This window comes from Neovison vison, chromosome 11 (genome assembly GCF_020171115.1).
Source record: "Neovison vison isolate M4711 chromosome 11, ASM_NN_V1, whole genome shotgun sequence".
NCBI lineage: Eukaryota > Metazoa > Chordata > Mammalia > Carnivora > Mustelidae > Neogale > Neogale vison.
Genome location: NC_058101.1, coordinates 168,953,382 through 168,977,422, shown reverse-complemented (window position 1 = coordinate 168,977,422; position 24,041 = coordinate 168,953,382). Strand labels below are relative to the sequence as shown.

The 24,041-nt window shown below is 45.1% G+C and overlaps 1 non-coding gene across 1 annotated transcript; it reads right to left on the bottom strand.

Moving 5' to 3' along the window:
* Positions 1-1,849: 1,849 nt before the first annotated feature.
* On the bottom strand, positions 1,850-1,999 carry LOC122890799. Its single transcript, XR_006381221.1, has one exon. It is a non-coding gene; the product is annotated as a small nucleolar RNA SNORA62/SNORA6 family (small nucleolar RNA).
* Between the last annotated feature and the right edge of the window lie 22,042 nt (positions 2,000-24,041).

Genomic DNA, 24,041 nt, shown 5'->3' with positions numbered 1-24,041 from the left:
AATGATCGTCAACACTATCTGGGAGGTTTAGAGATAAAGTTTCCAAAGGAATTGTTAAAGTGCTCACAGGGTCCTGGTGAGGGGTAGGGGGTCCATCAGGCTAGGACTGCCCTTTGCCCTTAGCAAGCCCTTAAGGTGGGGTAGTTGAGTCCCTAGAGGAGAGTCACTCTGCCTGCTTTAAGGATTTGTCAGGAGGTAAGGAAATTTAATAATGTTTCTTCTGCCTCTGTTTCCCACAGCAGTATGATTTTTATCACAATATGATAAAATGAATGTAAAACTTCTCACTGCGATTTTATACTGATTACATATTGAAATGATAATATTCTGGATATAACTGATTAAACAAACTAAATTTCTTAAAAATGATTTCAACAAAGGACACCTGGGTGGCTCAGTCAATTAAGCTTGAGCTCAGGTTGTGAACTCAGAGTCATGGGATCAAATTTCACATCCAGCTCTTTGCATACCAGGGAGCCTGCTTCTCATTTCTGCCTGGTCTGCCTCCTCTGCCTGCCCCTCCCCCTGGATTGTGCATGTGCCCACAGGGGCTCTCTGGCTTGAGAGCACATCTGCTGGAGCTCTTGCTCTCACTCTTGCTCTCTGACAAAAAATAAATAGAATCTTTAAAAATAATCATTTTGCCTGCTTTTTACTTTCTCAATGTGGTTGATGAAGCTTGCAATTTCATGTGGCCTGCAATGTATATACTTAACATTGGACAACACTGGGGAGTCAGACATCAAACAGGACATTTGTCATACCAAGATCAAAAAACTGCTTTAAATTTACATACACAACACGTTTTAGAGGATAAATATACTCTCCAATCTCAGCTAAGAGCTATGTAAATGCTAACTTGGTGTAACCAATATAAATAAAACTTTATGATCTCAGTGTAACTGTTATTTAAATTTTAAGATTCCAGAATTAGATTTTTGGAACTTATTATGAATACAGTTTTTCAAACGACAAAAGTGATACCAGCTCATCTAAACTATCGACATTATAGAGAAGCATACACACACAAAAGAATCCAAAAGAATCCACCATGCTACTGCTCAGAATATTTTGATCACTCATTACTTCCAGGTAAATGTATTAAGTGATATGAAATATCAAGGTGGGATCATATGTTTTTCACTTTGAAACTTGTTTTATCTAATACTGTGAACACTTCCTTTTATTAGATATTCTTTCTAAAACTTCACATTTTACTTTGAAATAATTACAGATTCACAGGGTGTTGCAAAAACAGTATGAAGGCCCATATAATTTCCACCCCATTTCCCAGACAGGGTTGCATCCTCTGGATTACAGGACATCAAAACCGGGAAACTGACATTGGGACGCATGTGTACCATTTTAGGTCACCTTATCACAAGTGTCGATTCAGGTAACCACCACCACAATCAAGATCAGATTTCATCAACACAAAAACATTCCCTCTCAGTAGCCCTTTCCAGTCACAACCACCCACCCCACCCCCAACCTCATCAGCCCTAACCCTTTGGTGACTGCTAATCTAACTTTGTGATAACAAAAACGTGAATGGCTGCCTACAGTGAGTGACCTGTACAGATTGGCTTCTTCCACTCAGCATCATGCCCTTGAAATCCACACTAGTTGCTGCATGCATCCAGAGTTTGTTCCTTCTTAAGTGCTGAGAAGTATTCCATCTGGTATGGATGTGCCACTCATGTACTGAAGGACATCTGGGTTATTTCCAGTTTTACCATACGAAAAGTAAAGCTGACATTATTAAGACCTGCAAAATATTTGTAACTATTACACAGTTTTGTATCAATTCCCTGACCTCTATGTAGACTGTTTTGTTTGTTTGTTTTTAACATGCAGCAAGAATTACTATCAAACTCCACTTTTTGGGCCACAGACCCTTGTGGTCTTAGCAAAAGATCTGCCCCTCATGAAGCACACTACCAACATTTAATGAGTGCATTGGCCAGGCAGCTATTTTTTGTTGTAATAAAGATGTAACAAATGAATTTACACAGAAGATGTATATGCAGAGAACACTAATTCCTAGTTCAAATGCTGGGTCACAAGCTAAAAATACTTTTAAAGGAATTGCTACCAACTGGCCTTCAGAAAATCAAAGCAGCTTATCTTATCCACCAAGGCTGTTACAATGTCCACTTCTTACAAGATGCACTAAGATTTTTGTAGTCTTTAAAATCTGACTTGCCAAAAATGTTGTTTTGTATTGAATTAATAGAAGTTATATATTTCTCATGTTTCTGGACTTGATTTGTCATTCTTTGACTATCTATTCATATTCTTTGGCCAACATTCTATTGAAAGGTTAGTTCACTAACCTATCAAACTTGGCTCTAACATATGTTACAAAGAAATAGCCTTTGAAACTACATGTATCTGAAATCCAACACACATATTAATAGACCAAGACAATATCTGACTTTTCTATGAGGACGATAAAAATTTAGTAGATATGGTTCCCCAATTGATAAGTGCTCTTCTACTACACACAATGTTTTTATTAAGATATCGCATCTAATTCCAGCTCTAAGTGAAAAAAATTGAATGTAGGGATACCTTGGTGGCTCAGGCACTTAAGCAACTGAATTCAGCTCCCATCATGATCCCAGGGTCCTGGGATCGAATCCCGCATGCGGCTTCCCACTTAGCATGGAGCCTGCTTCTGCCTCTACCTGCTGCTCTCCCTGCTTGTGCTTCCTCATTCTCCCCCACATCTCCTGACAAATAAAATCATTTTAATGAATGAATGAATTAATTAATTAAAACGTGAATGGATATCACTTCTCTTAAATTCCCTGTGAAATACCAAAACATCAATTTTCTGTAACATCAAAACTATCTTCAGTTTCATTAAGAAACATGGCTGGCCTCTCTTTTGCATTTAAGGTCATCTAACCAATAGTTCCCAGTAGTGCTCTTTAGACCAGCACTAGCAGCACTAACATCACCTACTAACTTCTAAGAAATAAATGCAAATTCACAGGCCCCACCCCAGACCTACTTCCTAAAAAAAACCCGGAAGGTGGTGGGTAGAGCCAGAAATCAAGCAATGTGTTTCAACAAGCGTTCCAGCAGATTCTGATACATAGGAAATTTGGAGCACCACAACATTAAACAAATTTAGTAGAAAGACATTAAATCAGGATTGCCTTCCATACTTTTTCTTTTCATGAAAGACTTCGGCAAAGTTAATCACGCCACAGATACTAAGAATCAAGAGACATATTTTAATTCTCCCCCAAAACAAAACAAAACGAAACAAAAAGAAAACTGGAAACTGGATGTAAGCTTTATTTCCTACAAAAAGGAATCCCTAAAACTATGAAGTGATCACAAAAAATTTCCTTAGAGAAGAAAAACCCAAAATGAACCAAAGAGAACCAACAGGTCAGAACTGATGTCTTTCAAACCAGAGACTCAATTAGTATTGTATCATACACTGCCTGATACCCCCATTCCTACACGGAACTACAACCTATAGCACTTTCAATATTCAATGAACTAGCACATTAAACAGCACCTAGAAAACTATAATTATGCAAATATTTGTGGTCCAGGGAATAAACAAATAAATTGGTCAAATAAAAGTAATTCTACATGGGCAGAATAAAAGTGACCTTTATGTTGTTTTGTCCCCTAATTTCTTCTAAGCATGTATTACCACCTTCACAACCAAAAGAAAGGAGAATCAGGAATATATGGAATGATACAGGAAAATACCCTACAAATACATCCGTTATTTTTTAAATTTTACCAATGAGCTGATAATCTCTCTCCTTCATGGGATCAAAATTCAAAGAGGCTTTGGTAGTACCAGATAAACCGAGTTCCAACCTTCATGCTTATTAAAGTTTGAAACTCAAAGTGAACACATGGCTACTAACCCAGTTATAAGCAGGTAGCTACCTCCTATCCACCTGGGTAAGTGCCCCATTTTCCTCCAAGTAAGACCTTCTGAGCAGGGAGCCTGATGTGGGGCTCAATCCCAGGACCTCAGGATCCTGACCTGAGCCAAAGGCAGATGCTTAACCAACTGAGCCACCCAGGCACCCCAAGACCACAGAACGGTTTGTTTTTTGTTTGTTTGTTTTTAAGATTTTATTTATTTATCTGACAGAGAGAGATCACAAGTAGGCAGATAGGCAGGCAGAGACAGAGAAGAAGCAGGCTCCCTGCTGAGCAGAGAACCTGATGTGGGGCTCGATCCCAGGACCCTGGGATCATGACCTGAGCCAAAGGTAGAGGCTTAAACCGCTGAGCCACCCAGGTGCCCCAGAACAGTTTGGTTTTGACTGATGTTCATTTTAAGCTGAATTTTTATTTCCTGAAACCTGGAATATTCTGGCAGACTTATGATATTCGACAACTTTTACTTCTAGAAAAGAATGAACAGTGTATAAACCTTCTACTGTACATAGGAAATCTCATTTCTTCTCAGAAAGCAGTAATCAGGTATATTTTCTCCCTGACTAACCACCAAGTACTCGATAGATTTGAAGATCCAATACAGGCTGATAATACTGGCATTCTACATCCCCTTTAATTACCTGTTCCCCGCAAAAGCAACTTCATCTTAAAATGTATTGCGAATGCTCTTAATATGAAGTTTTAAGTAAGATTTTTTTAACATATCCCTTGTACCAGTTTCTTCTCTTAACCAAAGGATCATTTAAATAGTTTTTCTAAACTGAGAAAGCGGGGGAAAGGAGAGCATTATCTAATCCTGTTGAAAAATTAAAATTTCCCTTGTTTACCTTATGATTTCCACTATTCCTGATTTCTGACTAACACTGCAGTTTTCTTGCAGTGTCTTTACTGACAATTCTTCTTGGACACGACAGTCAATCACGGCATAGAACTGAAATTAAAAGCTCAATACGTGGAGTGAATGGTCAGGACTTCCATTTAACAGAATTAATCCACAGTCCTCAACAGAATATACTCTGTGTACAACTTCCAACTTATAGGTATATGAGCACTAGACAACTTACACGATGGACAGCATAACCCCTCCATCGATACCCAACATGTTCTGTTCCCATTCTTAAACTGCCTTTTGACACCAGGTCACGTGCACACCCATCTAGTTCCTCAAAACCGATTTTGCGCATGATGGACCTGCGCTTCCTCAGCAGACTTTTAAGACTTTCTCGGCCACGTAAATAACCAAATGGACACCCCAAAAGGATTAGTAATCATCAGAGTTTTTGCTCAGGTCAATGTGCTCATGCTCTGAAGCTCCACACCACTCCAGGAAGTACTTTCAAGGCACTGCCTACAGCATCCAAGACTCAAGTTCTGGGTTTAATTTCCAGCCCTGGTGAGAAAAACAAAATAAGAAAAACAGGCATACTACTTTTAAGGACACACTTCATAAAGACAACTTTCCCCTATCCTAGTAACATTACAGACACAGGATTCAAGCCCTAGTATGAAAGCTTATTTATTACATAAAACTTCCAAATGGATGGAACAGTTTTAGGCGGATTCCAACTAAAACTCATCTTCATGTATTCTATACACATTTCCTGAAGCCCTGTCACTGCCAGGCACTGTACTACACTGTTTAGAAAAATAAAGATGTGAAAAGAAGGTCCTGCCCTCAGGGGGCACCTGTGTGGCTCAAATCAGTTAAGGGTCAGATGCTCAGGATCTCAGGGTCATCAGATGGAGCCTCATGTGGGGCTCAGAGTCTGCATGAAGACTGCTTAAAACTTTCTCTCTCTCTGTCCCCACCCTCCCTCCCTCCCTCAAAATCATTAGGTTGTTTTGTTTTGTTTTGTTTTTAAAAGGTCCTACCCTCAAAAATGGTAAAATGTAGTAGGTGATCCAATAAAACTTCTGTTCAAGTGTTAAATGAATTGTACATGATTTGGAGGGTGAGGTAAGCCAATAAAAATACAATTCGAGTGTTACAAAGATGAGCTACACCTGACTGGAGTGATGAACAGGCTTCCTGAGACATCTAGGAGTCCAAATGGTAGTGAGGCAGGTCACAGAAGCAAGGGAAAGCATTTCAGAGAAAATCCAGAGGAAGAGTAGGTGTGAAGGTATGGAAATGAGGTCCCATGGTCCCAGCCCAAAACACAAGCAGTTGGCAGGTAACACAGACCCCTATATGTGGAGGGCACATGGGGATTGGTGGCAGTCTGCTTGCAGAAATCCTAAAGGAACATGAAAGAACTGAATCAGGAGCCCCTCGTGATGCTTGGCATTTGGACTTTATTTCAAAGGCAATGAGAGGGGCACCTGGGTGGATCAGTGGCTTAAAGCCTCTGCCTTCGGCTCTGGGCATGATCCCAGGGTCCTGGGATCCAGCCCCACTTCTGGTTCTCTGCTTGGCGGGGAGCCTGCTTCCTCCTCTATCTCTCTCTGCCTGCCTCTCTGTCTAATTGTGATCAATGTCAAATAAATAAGTAAAATCTTAAAAAAAAAAAAAAAAAAACAGAAAAGAAAGAGGCAATGAAAACTGCCACGTAATTTAATTTGACCAAGCAGAGAGAGTTGGATTTGCTTGCCTCGGGCCTGGACGCATAAGGCTGGTGATGGTTATATACAGTAAATGGTAGTTACCAGCCTGTGGGGTGAAGTGGAAAGGTGTGGATGACCTCTGAAGTGAAGGAAGAGCTTAACAAGGATGGAGGAGGGAACAAACAACTAACTTGTATCGGCATGCCCAACAAGCGACCTCCAAGAATCATAAATCCCAGGTTCAGTAAGGCCTTTCCCAATGTACCCACAGAGACTAACTTTCTCTCCCATGGACCCATTTATTCCATGGGTGCGCCTCCCACCACTGAAGACCTTTTTGTCTCACCTTTTCAACATCCGTTCAGTTCCCTGAAAGCAGGCATTTTCTATCCACTTCACCAATGACATGAAAGAGCAATGACTGATAGAACTCTACAACTGAGGAGGCAAAAGCTTTCTCCATTTATGGGCTGTAGAAAAGTTCCACACACCAGGCTTGATCCTTACACTACAGCTGAAAGAAGACACCTTGGTTCAAGGATGCAGGTAATTAAAAGGCACCAAGGAGCTATCCTATTTCTAGGATGTCTAAGGGTCTACACGCAGAGTGGAGCTCTAAAATAGTGTGAGGATGAAACAGCAGCACTGGTAAACTCACAACCACGCACACAAACACGGATGACTCTCCATAAGGCAGGCCCAGGAGTGCATCCAACTGGATGACTCTACGTACACCAAATTCAGGAACTTGCACAACAGCTCCCCAGCAACGGAAGTCAAGAACTGTGGCAGAAGTGACCCTCACGGGGGTTATCACAGACCCTGGGGTCCTGGGTGTAAAGTCACATGGTGTGTTCCCCTTGTGAAGGTTCCTCAAGCTTTTGGCTTATGATCTGTGCACTTCTCTGTATATATGCTGCGGTTCAAAAAGTTTACTTAAAGGGGTGCCTGGGTGGCTCTGTGGGTTAAGCATCCAACTCCTGACTCTGGCTCAGGTCATGATCTCGAGGTCCTCGGATGGAGCCCTCATTCTGGCTCCTGGCTTAGTGCAGAGTGTACCTGACATTCTCTCTCTGTCCCTCTGGCCTCCCCTGCCCCCACAGAGACTCTCTCAAGGAAACAAGTATCTTTAAAGAATAAGTAATCCTTAAAAACAAACAAACAAACAAAAAAAAACTAACAAACACAAAACTCCCTTCCCTTAAAAAGAAGGGAACATCCCCATGGGGAGGAAGACAACACAACCAAAAAGGCCCAGGTGACAGAGCCAAAGAGAAAATGAGAGCCAAAAGAATAGAGCATGTTTCAGTTCAAACTGCAAAGGAGACATCCAGGGATCCACTATTACCTGAAGTTCCTATGAATTGAGTTAGTGCTGACCACTTCCTCACCCAGCTGCCTTTTACCAGAATAGTTTTGTTTTTGTTTTTGGTTTTGGTGTTTTGTTTTTTGTTTTTGTTATTTTTTTTTGTAGGGGGGCATAAAGAGAGATAGAAAGCATACAAGCAGGCAGAGAGGCAGGCAGAGGTGGAGAGAGAGGCAGGCTCCCCGCCAAGCCAGGAGCCCGATGCGGGACTCCATCCCAGGACCCCAGGATCATGACCTGAGCCGAAAGCAGTGGCTTAACCCACTGAGCCACCCAGGCGTCCCTACCAAAAATTGTTTTTATTCATCTTGGAATTTCTTCAGCATTAACTGAAGCACAGGATGAACCTACGTCACTCAAACCTCCCATCCCAGCAACTAATAGCATACACTGACAAGTTAGCTGGCCTGGCCTCAGAAAATGGCAGGCAACTAAGGAAAAGCAGACTAGCCTCTACACAAAGGTCTCAACTTCACATTATCCCCAACCCAATGAGCTAAACGGCAAAGCCTACAGTAATAACCTACAGAAGTAACTACCCTTGCTCCAAAAGAAAGGAGATTGTGTGCTGCCCAAAAAGACTAATGTGTACCTTAACACTGTCTAGAAAGACACCCATCACCACTGCAGAAGATCATCAGAAAACAGACACAAACTGACCATTCAGCTTTCCAAAAAATTACACTTTCTTTATCCAACCCCAATGTTTATCTTCAAACACAAGAAAGGAAGAGACATTTGCCGCTCAAGACAGGAAAAGCACAACAACCAGCATAACTGTACCTCCACCACCAAATCGCTCAGGAGAAGAAAACGTAATTCAGGACAGGCAAATTAAAACCATTCTACACATGGTCAAAAGAAAACGTCTAAACTCCGCCAATCCACAAAAAATCCCTGCTTCCTCTCTTTTTGAGACCATCCATACCAATAACCCAATGGATACAAGTGGCAAACCAATCCAGCCCGTTAGAAATGAGAAAAAAACTTGGTAAACTCAACAAGTTGGAAAGAGGACCTCAAGGAGAGCCCTCCACCCTCTCCCACACCTTAAGCAACAAAAGTCCTCCCATCAAAGCTAAGCCAGATCTTCAAGTACCTGGTGGAGGTGCCTTCCCTCACATGGCAGAGGCTGCCTATGAAGGCTTCAGCGCAGCTTCTGAAGGTGCAGATGCTCAAACCCCAAAAGCCTTTCTCTACAGCAGGTTCTCTGGTCATTCTGGCCTTCTGAGGAGTGAGGAGTGGGGGAAAGGGGAGGGAAGAGACAGGGATCCAGTTAAAAAGGAGGAGAAACAGCAAAACACAGGCACTGGTGAGCCCTAGCAACTTCCCAGGCATCCAGTGCTGCAAACTTGGCTTGGAGACCACCCACCCACCCTTTCCAGGGACCCAAACAGGGACCTGGGAGTGCACGGGGTGCCCCCAAGGGCACCCCACAACCTCAGGGCCCAGACCCTGCTACCTCTAACAGGAGGCACAGATGGCAGCGGCCCAAGAGAGGCCGCGGTGGGCGCGGTGAGCGGGCAGACTTGTGGACTGCAGTGTGGGGCTGTGGGGAGCAGGGTGGGGTGCAGCAGAGGAGATGCTGGCTGGATCGGACGGGGCGCTGCAAAGGCAGCCAGAGGCCCAAGGCGGGGAGTGGGCTGGCTCCTTCCCTCTCCCCTCCCAGGCTGGCTCCCTTCCTCCCTCCTCACCAGGGTAAATCTTCCTTTCCCTGGGAGGAATGGCCAGGGCGGCGGCAGCGGCGAACAGCCGCTGAGGAGCCGGCGCCAGGACTGCTGCACCAGAGCAGCCAAGCCTGAGAGGGAGCGACCCGGACCGCTGCCGCCACAGCCTCCCCCAGCCCGGAGAATCTCAATTTTAGCATTGTGCGCCTCCCTTCGCCCTGGGGAGCCACGGAGACTTGTCGTCGCCAGCCCCTTCTCACCACCAACCCTCCCTCCCCTTCCACCCTCTCAGCTCAGAGCAGGTACCTGGTCGGGCTGTCCTTATCGCGCAAGGACAAGGGTTGGCTGTACACCCGCCCGCCCACCCCAAAGCCCAAAGTGGCGCCACTGGAAGGAGAAATGCCATCCAGGAATTCCTTCCAAATCTGCCCCCCTCCCTTCTCAGCGCCTGTCCTCAGCCCTACCTCTGCCCTTCCTCAGTTGCTGGCCCTCCCTGGAGCTGCCGCTGCCGCCTCTTGCGCAGCCCCCGCCGAATCTGCTTTGCTGTCATCTGCGTTGCTGGCATCTGCGCCAGATCCGCCGCCTGAGTTGGCAACACTGCTTGTGCAGCCGACGCAGTCTGCGCCCACGGCGCTGTCTGTTCCACCGTTGCTACCGCCGCGGACGCCGCTGCTGCCGCTGCTGGAGCCATGGACGCCCAAGCGGTTGCCGCTTGTGCAGTCTAGCTGTCTGCGCCAATGCCGCTTGAACCGCCCAACCATCATCTGTGCCGCCGCCGCTTCCGCAGCCAACACCGCCTGCGCCGCCGCCGACAATACCGCCCCCACCAAAGCCACCGCCATCTGCACCGCCACCGCCTGCTCCGCTGACGCCGCAGTCTGCACCGCCGCTGTTACCGCTGCCGCCACAGACTCTGCCCCCGCCGCTTCGCCGCCGCGGCCACTTGAATCTAGACGCCGCTTGTGCAGCCCAGGCCGCTTGCGCCGCCGACGCCGTCCCCGCTTGTCTGGCGACGTCGCCACCTGTGCCGCCGCCTCTTCTCCGGCTAACGCCCTCTGCACCGCCTCAGACGCCGCTTAAGCCGCCCGCGGAGGCCCCGGCTGCGCGGTCGCCGCTACAGAGGCCGTTGGCGCCGGCGGCGCAGACAGTGGCGGCGGCGGAAGCGGCGGCGGCGGAAGCGGCTGCGTCAGAGGCGCAAGCGGCCCTGAGGCGTAAGCAGTGACCGCAGACAGCGGCGTTGAGGGCGCCAAGCGGCTAAGGGTAAGATGCCTTCAGCTGCACAAGCGGCTTCGGCGTCGAAGGCGTCCGGGGCTCAAGCGGTGGCGGCAGCGGCATAAGCGGCGGCGACGGCGGGGATAGCAGGGGAAGCGGCTTCAGCGGCTGCACAAGCGGCGTTGGTGACGGCGCAGAGGATGTCAGCGGTGGGACAGGCAACATCGCTGAGGACAGCGTCAAGGGTGCAAGCGGCCTCGGCACAGACAAGGGCGGCGGTGCAGACAGCGGCGGCTTCAGCGTCGTCGGTAGCAGCGACGGTGCAGACAGCGGATTCGGCATCGCAAGCGGCGGTGCAGATGGAGGTGGCTTCGACGGAACAAGGGGCATCAGCGGCGGCGCAGGCAGTGTTGGCTGCGGAAGGGGCGGCCACACAGAGGATGGCGTCGGCGGTGCAAGCGGCATTGGCACAGACAGCTGGTCTGCTCAAGCGGCAACCGCTTGGGCGTTCAAGGCTCCAGCGGCGGCGGTGTCTGTGGCGGTAGCAGCGGTGGAGCAAACAGCGGCGTCTGCGCAGACTGCGTTGGCTGCACAAGCGGTGTTGGCAACTCAAGGGGCGGCTGGGGCGCAGATTGCAGCAAGGCGGATGGCGGCGGCGAATTGGCGGCGGGGGCTGCGCAAGCGGGGGCAGCGGGAGCCCGAGGGCCGGCAACTGAGGAAAGGCAGAGGTAGGGCTGAGGACTGTCGCCGAGAAGGGAGGGGGGGCCGGTTTGTGAGGACTTCGTGGACTGCATTTTCCTTCCAGTGGCGACACTTTGGCCTTTGGGAGGGGGGGTGCGGGGGTAGAACCCACCCTTGTCTTTGTGCGATAAGGAGAGCCCTACCAAGTACCTGCTCTTAGCTGAGAGGGTGGAAGGGGAGGGAGGGCTGGGGGCTAGAGGGGGCTGGCGACGACAAGTTTCCGTGGCTACCCAGGGCGGAGGGAGGCCCGCGCTGCTAAAATGGAGATCCTGGGGCTGGGGGAGGCTGCTGCAGCAGTGGGCGCCTTCGCTTCCGCTGGAGGCTGGCGGCTCTGAGTGCAGCAGCCCTGGCAGCTCCTCCTCAGCGGCCCTCCACCGCTGCAACCGCCAATACCATTCCTCCCAGGCAAAGGGAGATTTACCCAGGTAGGGAGAAAGGGAGGGAGCCAGCCTGGGAGATGAGAGGGAAGGAGCTGGTCCATTTCCCTCCACAGGCCTCTGGCTGCCTCTACCTGCTCCCTCCAGATCTGGCCAGTGTCTCCCCTGCAGGCCCCCTCCCCAGCCCCAGGCTGCAGTCCACAAGTAGGCCGCTCCCCATGACCGCCTTGGCCTCTCTCAGGCCACTGCCATCTCACTGCCTGTGGGAGGCAGCATGGTCTGGGCCCAGAGTTTGTGGGGTGCGAATTGGGGCCCCCCTGTGCACTCCCAGGTCCCTGTTTTGGTCCCTGGATAGGGTGGGTGGGTGGTCGGTCTGCCAGCCAATTTTGCAGCACTGGATGCCTGGGAAATGGCTGGGGCTCACCAGTGCCTGTGTTTTGCTGTTTCTCCTCCTTTTTAACTGGATCCCTGTCTCTTCCCTCCCCTTTCCCCCACTCCTCCCTCCTCAGAAGGCCAGAAAGACCAGGAAACCTGCTGCAGACAAAGGCTTTTGGGGTTAGAGCATCTGCACCTTCTGAAGCTGTACTGAAGCCTTCATAGGCAGCCTCTGCCATGTTGGGGAAGGCACCTCCACCAGGTACTTGAAGATCTGCTTAGCTTTGATGGGAGGACTTTTGTTGCTTAAGGTGTGGGAGAGGGTGGAGGGTTCTCCTTGAGGTCCTCTTTCCAACTTGTTGAGGATGGCTTTTTTGCATTTTCAGGTTGTTGATGTGTGGTTTTGGTTGTGTGTATTTCTTTTTGGGTGCAAAGCAGACACATCTCCAATGGAGACATATAAATGACCATCAGACACATGAAAAAATGTTCATCATCACTAGCCCTCAAGGAGATTCAAATTAAAACCACATTGAGATATCACCTTACACCAGTTAGAATGGCCAGAATTAGCAAGACAGGAAACAACATGTGTTGGAGGGGATGTGGAGAAAGGGGAACCCTTTTCCACTTTTGGTGGGAATGCATGTTGGTGCAACCTCTTTGGAGAACAGTGTGGAGATTTCTCAAGAAATTAAAAATAAAACTTCCCTATGACCCAGCTATTGGGCTCCTGGGTATTTACCCCAAAGGTACAGATGTAGTGAAAAGAAGGACCATCTGTACCCCAGTGTTTATAGCAGCAATGGCCACGGTCACCAGACTGTGGAAAGAACCAAGATGCCCTTCAACAGACGAATGGATAAGGAAGATGTGGTCCATATACACTATGGAGTATTATGCCTCCATCAGAAAGGACGAATGCCCAACTTTTGTAGCAACATGGAAGGGACTGGAAGAGATTATGATGAGTGAAATAAGTCAAGCAGAGAAAGTCAATTATCATATGGTTTCACTTAATTGTGGAGCATAACAAATAGCATGCAGGACATGGGAGGATAGAGAGGAGAAGGGAGTTGGGGGAAATTGGAAGGGGAGGTGAACCATAAGAGCCTAGGGACTTGGAAAAACAATCTAAGGGGTTTGAAGGGGCGGCAGGGTGGTAGGTAGGGGGAACCAGGTGGTGGGTTTTAGAGAGTGCAGGGATTGCATGGAGTACTGGGTGTGGTGCAAAAATAATGAATATTGTTATGCTGAAAATAAATAAGAAATAAATTAAAAAACAGAATTCCATAGTGTATACATGTATATATATACATGTGTGTTTATGTATGCATATACTTGTGTATACATGTAGTTTTCCAGTTTGGGGCATTGTGAATAGAGCTAAAAACATCTGTGTAATCATTTTGCATAGTTTCTTATGGAAAAAAACAAAAAAAGAAAGGTTGAGTTTCAAATATGCAATTTAAGAGTGTGTAACCTTGGGAAAGTAATTTATAACCCTATATATTATACAGTAACTAGGTGGTACAGGAGAAAATATACACATTTTATCTCAATAAAATGCATTTTATAACTTTTATGTAGAAATATGTAACATTTGATGTAAAAATGCATAAATATTATCATATTAAGTAGAGCTGATGTTATTCCCAGTTTAAAAATAAGAGCATAATGATTGATTTGTCTACAGTCTGACTGTGTTTAGGTGCAACAATTAAAAACCAAGCTAAATCTTTTGTCTCGATAAAATCTGTTTTACATCACATGTCTATGATGCGTAGGCAGGAAGCATGACACAATTTGAATCCTCATTTTTCTCTGTATTTAATAATCTTTCTTGATTTGAGTGTATTAGGGAGCTCAAGTCAAATGAAAGCCTACATTTGTGAAAATTTCACATTTCATTTGTGAAATGAAAAACAACATTTGTGGTAAGAAAGCCAATAGAATTTTGTTGCATTCTTGATGCACACTCCATGGAGTAGCAGCTAAAAGAGAATCATTGTATAATTATAAAATAACATCAAAATTAAACAGCAGTAAATAAGTAAATAGACATATGCTTTCCACTACCCAGGTTAATAATTAAAATACAGTCATATGAAGTGTGCAAATATGTGTATGTGGGGGGGGGGAAACAGAGTGAAATGTAGTCTCAGGAGATCTGGCCTTGATGATTAGGCTACCTTTCAAAACCCAGGGGTAGGATCTTCTTTCTATAGTTACCACATTATATAGATTAAACCTTAATTTTCTCAAAAAATTGCACAATACTCCAGCAAAAGGGAAGTATAGCTATCTATACACTAGGAAAAAAGAACAAAATACAATGAATTAAAGCCATTTCCAAAGAACTCCAGATATAGATTGAATGGATAAAGACGTGGACAAAAACTGTCATTCTTATGTTTCCATATGTTAAAGAACTGAAGAAAAACCATGTTTAAAGAATACACCGGGGTGCCTGGGTGGCTTAGTGGGTTAAGGCCTCTGCCTTTGGCTCAGGTCATGATCCCAGGGTCCTGGGATCTAGCCCAGCACTGAGCTCTCTGCTCAGCAGGGAACCTGCTTCCTCCTCTCTCTCTTTCTGCCTGCCTCTCTGCCTACTTGTAATCTCTGTCTGTCAAATAAATCAATAAAATCTTACAGAAAAGAATACACAGGAAGTACAAGAATGGTGCCCCACCAAATCAAGAATATGCTAAAAATAAAATTAGAACAGAATGAAATGAAAGTTGCATTATAACTGAAATAAAATATTCTCCAGATGAGCTCAATGGTAGTAAAAGATGAAATAATCAGGGAATATAAATAGAGATCAATTGAGATTATCCAGTCTGAAAAACCAAAAGATCTATAAATGTAGTATTCCTGTTGAAGAACTAATGTCACTCAATGTATGGTCTCTAACTCCATGACATAAAATAAAGGTCATTCACAAAAGGAAACAGAAAATTCACAAATATGTGGAAAATAAATAACACACTCCTAAATGAGACAGGAGTCAAAAAAGAAATCACAGTAGAAGTTAGAAAATACCTTGAGATCATTGAAAGCCAAAAATCTGTCAATTGCTCATCTCTTGAAAGTGAAAATATAAAATACAAAGTCTTATGGGATAGAGTTAAGTTGTTTTTTTTTTTTTTTTGAGGGAAACTTAGTATCATAAACATATTTAAAAAGGAATAATGTGTTACTTTAATAACCTGTCATAGTAAGAAATGACAAAATGAAAAACAAATTAGGGGCTTATAGGTGGCTCAGTTGGTTAGGTGACCAATTCTTGGTTTTGGCTCAGGTCATGATATCAGGGTTGTGGGCTCGAGCCCCGTGTTGGGCTCTGTGCTCAGGGAGGAATGCTTTTGTCTCTCTGCTCTTCCCTTCTCACTCACTCTTTCAGTCTCTCAAATAAAGAAATAAAAATAAAAACTTGAGAAAGGAAGAATGAGTTAAAAAGCAAGCAAAAGGAAAGAAATTTTAAAAGATGAGATCAGATATAAATGAAATAAGACACAACAATACAAAAGCTAATTCTTTTTTTTAAAAAAAGATTTTATTTTATTATTTGTTTGACAGAGACAGATCAAAAGTAGGCAGGAGGCAGGCAGAGAGAGAGGAAGGGAAGCAGGCTCCCTGCTGAGCAGAGAGCCTGATGAGGGGCTTGATCCCAGGACCCTGAGATCATGACCTGAGCCAAAGGCAGAGGCTTTAACCCACTGAGCCACCCAGGTGCCCCAAAAGCTAATTCTTTAAAGAGATGAGCTATTGACAAATTTTTGGCTATTATTACCAAAAATAAGATAAGAATACCAAATTATGAAAAAATATGGAATGAAAGAGAGGCATTCCTATTAGCCTGATAGAAATAAAAAGAATTAAATTGCCATACGAGGAACAATTGCATTCTAATAAATTAGAAAACTAAAGGAATTTGGCAGGTTGCTAGAAAGACTCAAATTCCTTCATCTTAACCCCAATGTAGACAATCTGAATAGAACAGAAACAAGTAAAATAATCGAACAGGTAATCCAAAAACTTTCCATAATGAAAAATATGGGACCATATGGCACACTGGTGAATTCTGTGAAAACATTTAAGGAAGATTCAAAAATCATTCAAAATGTAGAAGTGGAGAGAATAGTTCGCATTCATTCTGTGAGAGTCAGTATTAGCGAGATCCCAAAACCAGGTAAAGAGGACACAAGAAAATGAAATTATAGACCAATATCTCTTAGAACTGTAGACAAAAAATCTTCAATACTAATGCTAGTAAACTGAATTCAGCAACACATAAAATGCTATGGCCAAAGAGGAATTATCTCAGGTATGCAAAGTTTGCTCAAAATGTGATATTTAGGGGCACCTGGGTGGCTCAGTCATTGGGCATCTGACTTCAGCTCAGGTCATGATCCCAGGGTCTTGGGATCAAGCCCTGCATAAGGCTCCAAGCCTGGCAGAGGGCCTGTTTCTCCCTCTCCAACTTCCCCTGCTTGTGTTCCCTCACTCATTGTCTCTCTCTCTGTTAAATAAATAAATAAATAAAATTATATTTAATCAATATAATTAATATGCCATATTAATATAATAAAGGGTAAACCACATGATTACCTCCATAGATATAGAAGAAAAAAGTGGTTAAATGTCAACACCATTTGGTGATAATAATTTTTCAACTGAATAAAAGAGAATTTTCTTAATGTAATAAAAAGCTGTATATGAGAACCCACACTTACATATTAAATGGTAAAAGGCTAGATGGTTCCTCCCTAAGGTCAGGAACAAGAAAAAAAGCCTGCAATTGCCACTTTTATTCAACATTTTATTGGAAATTCTGTCTTGGGTATTTAGCAAGAAAACGAAATAACAGGAGTATGAATAAGAGTGGAAGAAGTGAAAAGGTCTCTATTTTCATAAGATACTATAGAAAAAAAAATTCTTCTATAGAATTCTTCTATAGAAAAAGATTAATCCACAAAAATGCCATTAGGCCTCAGTATGTCCAGCATGGTTCCACGATGCAGGATCAGTACTCAGGACAAGTTGTAGTCTTATTCACCAAAATTGAGCAGTGCAAAAATGAGATTAAGAGATTAAGAACAATCCCAGTTACAAAAACATCAAACCTTAAATGATTTAGGAATAAATTTGACATAATCACAAAACTCATACATACTCAGGCAAACTCATACTTAAAAGACCCATGATCACAAAACTCAGGCACTGAAAATGCAGCCCCGTAAGGGGGACATGAGGGGTCCAGAGCCCATCACTGCTTGTGGGGCTCCCAGGCTCCACCTCGCCGGGCCCCCGGGTCACCAGCAGTCCCGCCCTCCCGAGCGAGCACACCCACCCAGACAGACGCACCGACAGCTTGGCACATGCCACGGCACACCATGCCGTGCCATGCCACGCTACTGCATGCCTCAGCGCAGTGCCCGGCCTTGCCCCTCAACAGTCACTTGGAGAAGGCGGTGCAGATGGGAGGGAGACTGGCAGGGAGACTGGTAGGTGCAGTGGTGCAAGCGGAGGTGGCCCGGGAGCTTAAGGCCCAGGGGCTGAGGTCCAGCTGAGGTCAGGCCATGGAAGGGCTCTGGGAAGGGAGGGAGACTGTGTTTCTTCTCCCAGCAGTGCCACTTCCCGCTTGGGGCAGGGGTGGGTGCATTGGGGTACAGCATATCACTGACCAGGTACCTGCTCAGAGCTGAGGGGGTGGAAAGGGGGGGAGGGCTGGGGACTTGCTGTGGGCCAGTGACTGCTAGGCTCCAGGGCCACCAGGGGTGTGGGGTGGCCCGCACTGCTAAAACGGAGATCCGGGGACAGGGAGAGGCAGTGGCGGGGAAATACACACAAAATACACACAACCAAAACCACACATCAACCATCCCCAAATGCAAAAAAGCCATCATCAACAAGTTGGAAAGAGGGCCTCAAGGATAGCGCTCCACCCTCTCCCATACCTTAAGCAACAAAATTCCTTCTGCCAAAGCTAACCCAGATCTTCAAGTATCTGGTGGAGGTGGCTTCCCTCACATTGCAGATACTGCATTTTAAGGCTTCAGCGCAGCTTCTGAAGGTGGAGAAGCGCCAATCCCAAAAGCCTTTGTCTGTGGCAGGTTTGCTGGAACTTTTGGCTTTAGGAGGAGTGAGGAGTGGAGACCCGGAGCAGGGGAAAAGTGGGGAGAAATAGCAAAACACAGGTGCTGGTGAGCCATAGCAATTTCCTAGGAATCCTGGGCTGGAAACATGGCTTGGGCCACCAGCCACCCACTCTTTCCAGGGACCGAAACAGGGACTGGGGAGTGGACAGGGCGCCCCCACTGGCACCGCGCAACATCTGGGCCTGGACCATGCTGCCTTGCACAGCTGGGGTTATGGTCCTGGGGTCCTGGGATCCATCCCTGCATTGGGCTCTCTGCTCAGCAGGGAGCCAGCTTCCTCCAATCTCTCTGCCTGCCTCTCTGCCTACTTGTGATCTCTGTTGTCAGATAAATAAAATCTTTTTAAAAAAGAAAAGAAAAGAAAAAGCACTTACTGGGGGCTGAATAGATTTTGTTTCGCTCTCTGAAACAGGGAGTTCCATCAAATGGCATGAAAGTTTAGAAATGTTATTTAAAGCAGTGTGATTGTGTTTAATTTATGTGTCCTGTGTGTTTTTTGTTTTTTTTTTTTGTTTTGTTTTGTTTTTAACATGTGGAATCCCGCAGAGGCCAAACCTCTTTATTGTGGTATTGCTTTGAGTGTTCCCTTAGATGATGTTCAAGTAAATGGCTAGGAAACTACTAAGAACTTGAGAAATTTACCAGTGAAGACCAAAACCAAATTCAAGTTTATACTGATGTATTGCAGGGAATAATTATCTTCTAATGAAATGCATTTCAGTTTCTACATGTTTCTTACAAAAAATCTGATTTACCACATTTTGGAAGCACGTGAGAGGTTTTGATTTTAAAAGCCATAGAAATGTTCGAAGTTTGTTCCAGAGTTACAGATGTTGAGAGTGACATTCCGATTTTTAATGAATCTAGGAGATTACTGAATTCAGACTGTTTTAGGAACAGGATACTTCTCTCTTCTCTTTAAGTGTTTTCGTGTAATTTTTTGAGGTTTCTGCTTGAGTGGGGTTTGAACTCAGATATCCAAGATCAGAGGACTTAACACTCTGAAAAGTGGTGCCAACTTTCTGTGGCCTTTTTGTTTCATCTTATTTTTTTAAATAATTTATTTATTGTCAGCATAACAGTTTTCATTATTTTTTCAATACTTGGTTATTGTCAGTGTTAAGGTGTTGGAGAAACCAACACCTCCAATGGTTCTTGAAGCCATCTTTAATTGGAAAGCAGGCCCCATTTGGGCTTTCTTAGGCTAGAAATGGGATTCCTGTGGGAAGGGGACTTTCAACAGGTCTTCACCCAGGTGTCATGAGGTATAGATACAGTTGGTTAATTTCCCTGCCATCCTACTTACTGCTCTGTGATCTTGCTGGGTCTTTTTCTTGTAATTCTTTTTTGGTACTGCAAAGATTTCATACTTTCTGTCTTGCATATTGGTATTGATGACAGTAGAAAACTTGTTGGGTTTGGATGCTGAGGATGAGGTAAGAATTGGGGATTTTAGAATAACTTTTAAAAATATTAAAAGGGGGGGGCGCCTGGGTAGCTCAGTGGGTTAAGCCACTGCCTTCGGCTCAGGTCACGATCTCAGGGTCCTGGGATCGAGTCCCATATTGGGCTGTCTGCTCAGCAGGGGGCCTGCTTCCCTTCCTCTCTCTCTCTGCCTGCCTCTCTGCCTACTTGTGATCTCTCTCTGTCAAATAAATAAATACAAAATCTTTAAAAAAATCTTAAAAGGGATTTGTTAACCTCTTGGCTGGTGTAGAAGTTAGGTTTTACTGCTCTGAGCTGGTATTTCATATTCATATTATGACACCAGCCTCACTGGTGGTCTAACCCGTGGTCATTTTGGAGTTTGTTCATCATTTTGGTCTTTATTGCCATAATCGACCAAGTCTAGGAAGGAAGTCAGAGTTTGATGAGTGGTAGGTCCAGTAGGACACAGAACTGTATTTACCCTTTGAGGATAGAAGAGGTGTCACTTAATTGGGTGAGGAGAATAATAACTTCCCCAAAGAACATTTATGAAATTCCTAGGAGGTGAAAGGTACTGGTCAAGATATTGGTGAGGGGTGGGGGAGGAGTTGGTGAGAAAGACACTAGGATGAGCAGAAACCAAGTTTTACAGCCTTGGAGACAGGTATAAATAAGGTGCTGTGTGGGAGATTAGAGCACTCTGGCTAGGGAAATAAATTCAAATGCCTCCTTTTCCTTCCCATTTATTCTGAAAAAAGGAATCGACTTCTACAAGATCACCTGCCAAATTTTCATTGTTATTGCCACGTGTACTTTATGTGTTGAATACTCCAGGTGGATTCGTGGAAGGAATTCATAAGGTCTGCTCCGGAGCAGAATGGGAAGGAGGTCAGATGCACCAGAGGAACATGTGAAGGGAAGCAGGAGGAAATACTGAACAGGATCCTCGGAGGTTCAGGGAGCAACAGAGATGTATATTGGGTGTGTCAGTCATATGGAGGGTCACTTTGGGTCTTGGATACACTCCTTTTTTCTAACTGTGTCATCGTAGTCTGCCCCTGGCTGGGGATTATTGTGTAGTTTGATGGAGGTATGATTTCCATCTTGTCGAAGTCACTCATGGTAAGTGCACGATTCATTGAATTTCAGTTGTTTTAAAGACTTGTGTAAGCATCACCACAAACCAGTTTGGAAGATTTCCATCCTAACCTGTGGTTGTCTCCTGTTTGTTCTGTGATACAACTTAAGAGCCTGGAGGGGTCACCCGCTCCCGGCCAGGAAGGTTGCCTCCTCACCATGCTGAGAGAACTCTACCCTAAGCCTTTCAACATAGGAAATAAAGGGGTGTATATTGAAGGTGGCTGTGGGTGGGGAGGAAACTCTGTCCCTTTCCTCTGTGATAAGAGGAGACGGATAAAGTAGGGTTTGCCAGTGTCATGAAGGATGATGCCATCAGCTTTTAGGATGAGCCACCCCTGCAAATTGACAACTTTACTTAACCCTTTTGTGAAGTGGACATTCTTGACTGTTGAGCAGAGTAACTTCTTAGACTCGGTGGTAGATTCGATGTACTTTGCTTCGGTCTTGCTGCTTCTCTGAATCCAATCATGTCTTTTTTGGAAGTAAAGATGGCCAAGATACTGCTGCAGCAGGAGATGATTAGTGCCTCTTTGATCATAGTGCCGCATTTGAACCCTCAGCTACTGCTTACGTGACACTCACTCGAAAGTTGGTAAAATGTGGTGTTGGGTAATTCCCATGGATTTAGTACTTTTCTATTCTTCAGTGCCCGATTTTATTGGGATACTAGGGTCAACTCATATTTATTTGCGCACCCTCTCTTTCAGAAGTTTGTAGAGCTTTTGCAGGGAGAAGTGAGGAATTTAATTTAGATGTGTCATAAAATTATGTCTTAAAAGGAAAAAAGTTGGTACTCAGGATATTGAATGAGAAGTTGGTACACTGTATTGTTTGTAAAACATTTCCTTTCTTCTGGAACTCCCTCATTTTTTGAAGTTGTAAGTTTGGACGTTTCTCTCCTCAAATTCAGGTAGCCTAACAACTCAATAGCCCTTGGATAGTCATGAAGTACTTTAGAAGTTTTTGGGGAAAACATTCATTCTTAGCGAGACATGGAAGTTCTAATCTTGCCTCAAAAGTGCATCTCCCTGAGGTAATGAGTTTCAGATTGAAAAAAAAAAAAGAACAACTCCAAGAAAACAGGGCTGGGGTGTAGCTAACCTGGAGTAGAATCAGGCTTCTTCCCTGTGGTTTGGGGTCATCCACCACAGTGGTTTTGCTCCTTAGGGCACATGGGTTTTACTGTAGTGTTTGTCTTTCATAAACCTTCTCCATGAAATACATGGAAAAACTACATGTCTTCTGAGCCATCTAACTTGACCCAACCTTTTGGCTTCTAAGCTCACCCTTATTCCAAAACGGTGGTAGTTTTATTTGTATTTGCTATTACATTGGGCTTAGTGATTTATAGGTACTGACTTGATCTTCTGTCTACTTGGTAACCTTCCAGTAAATTACCTGGGTAGTTGTTCTTATTTGACAGGTTTTTCTGGAGCACACCACCAAATGGGCTCTGTTGTCTAGTGGTGGAAAAACAGACAATGTCCTTGTTCTCATTGTGTTTGGAATACTATGGAGAAGAAGGGAAATCAGGAAGTAAACAGAAAAGTGAAATAATTGTGGCCAGTGGCAAGTGTTTTGAGAAATCAGAGCAGAATGTGAAACTACACAGTGATGAGAAACTCTTTCTAGACAGTGTTAAGGTACACCTTTGCCTTTTTGGGCAGCGTGCATGCTCCTTTCTTTTGGGGGCAAGGGGTAGTTACTTCTGTACGTTATTTCTGAAGCCTCTGCCATTTATCTCCTGGGGCTGGGGAGAATTAAAGGTGGAACTTTCATGGACAGGCTAGTCAAACTTTCCTTAGTTGCCTGTCACATCCTGAGACCAGGCCAGCTAACTTGTCAGTGTATCCTGTCAGTTACTGGGATGGGAGGTTGGAGTGCATTCCTCATGTGGCATAGGTTTCTCCTCTGCTTCTGTCAATGCTGTAGAAATTCCAAGATTAGCAAAAGCTCTTTTGGTAAACGGCAGCTACTTGAGGAAGTTGTCAGCACTAACTCAGTTCAGTAGAACTTCAGGTAATAGTGAATCCCTAAATGACGTGTGCTGCAGTCCTTTGGCTCTCGTTTTCTCTTTGGCTCCTTCAGGAGGGCCTTTTTGTGGGTGGTGTCTTCGTCCCCATGGTTCCCTCCTTCCTTTTTAGGTAAGGAGGGTTTTGTTTTTTTTTTTTTTTTTTTGGTTTTAAAGGTTTATTTATCCTTTTAAGGATATTTGTTTATTTGAGAGTCTCCATCGGGGGCATGGGGAGGGTAGAGGGAGAGAGTAAAAATGTCAAGTACACTCTGCACTGAGCCAGGAGCCAGACTGAAGGCTCCATTCCAGGACCCTGAGATCATGAAGTGAGCCAGAGTCGGGAGTGGGATGCTTAACCTTCTGAGCCCTGAAAATGGGCTGAGAATATGTAGTATAACACTGCTGACTGTACTGTTTGTCACTTTACTCATACAGAAAATTACACAATTCCTCAAAAGAACATGGCATGCCATCATTAAAATTAGTAGTCCCAGGCAGGAGAGATATTGTGAATGACTCCCCCACACACAGGGCACTGATGTCTGGACAGGGTCTGATGGAGCACGTGTAATTAAGCCTTTGGTCTCTGTGTTGTCACGTGTGTATTCAGATTTCCAGGGTATTCATTGCTGTCTTTATTTTGTCAGCACAGTTCTCTCCTGCCTCAGGAGCCTGGGAAGGGGCTTCAGCCTGGGGTATGGGCAGGAGGCCAGAACTTTAGGAGAGGCTACTCCATAGCTCCTGGTGGCAGAAGAGCATAAGGGAGCAGGGGAAATGGGGCCAAAAGAAAGAGGCCCGCTGGCTCCCAGGGCACTCCAAGCCTGGAGGCATAGCAAGTAGCACTGGCAGTTGCAAGCCTCAGTGTTGGGAACTGCTTCCCTGGGAATGGCTTCTGGACTGGGTCCCCGCTACAGCCCCTTAAGGCAGACTTGCAGTTTCTGGAGCCCATCGCCACTTGCCGGAATCACACACTCCACCTCGCTGGGCCACTAGGTCACCAGCAGGCCTGTGCACCCCCAAGGAGCACACACTCCCTGACATGCACTCAGTGGAGGCAGCACAAGTGGG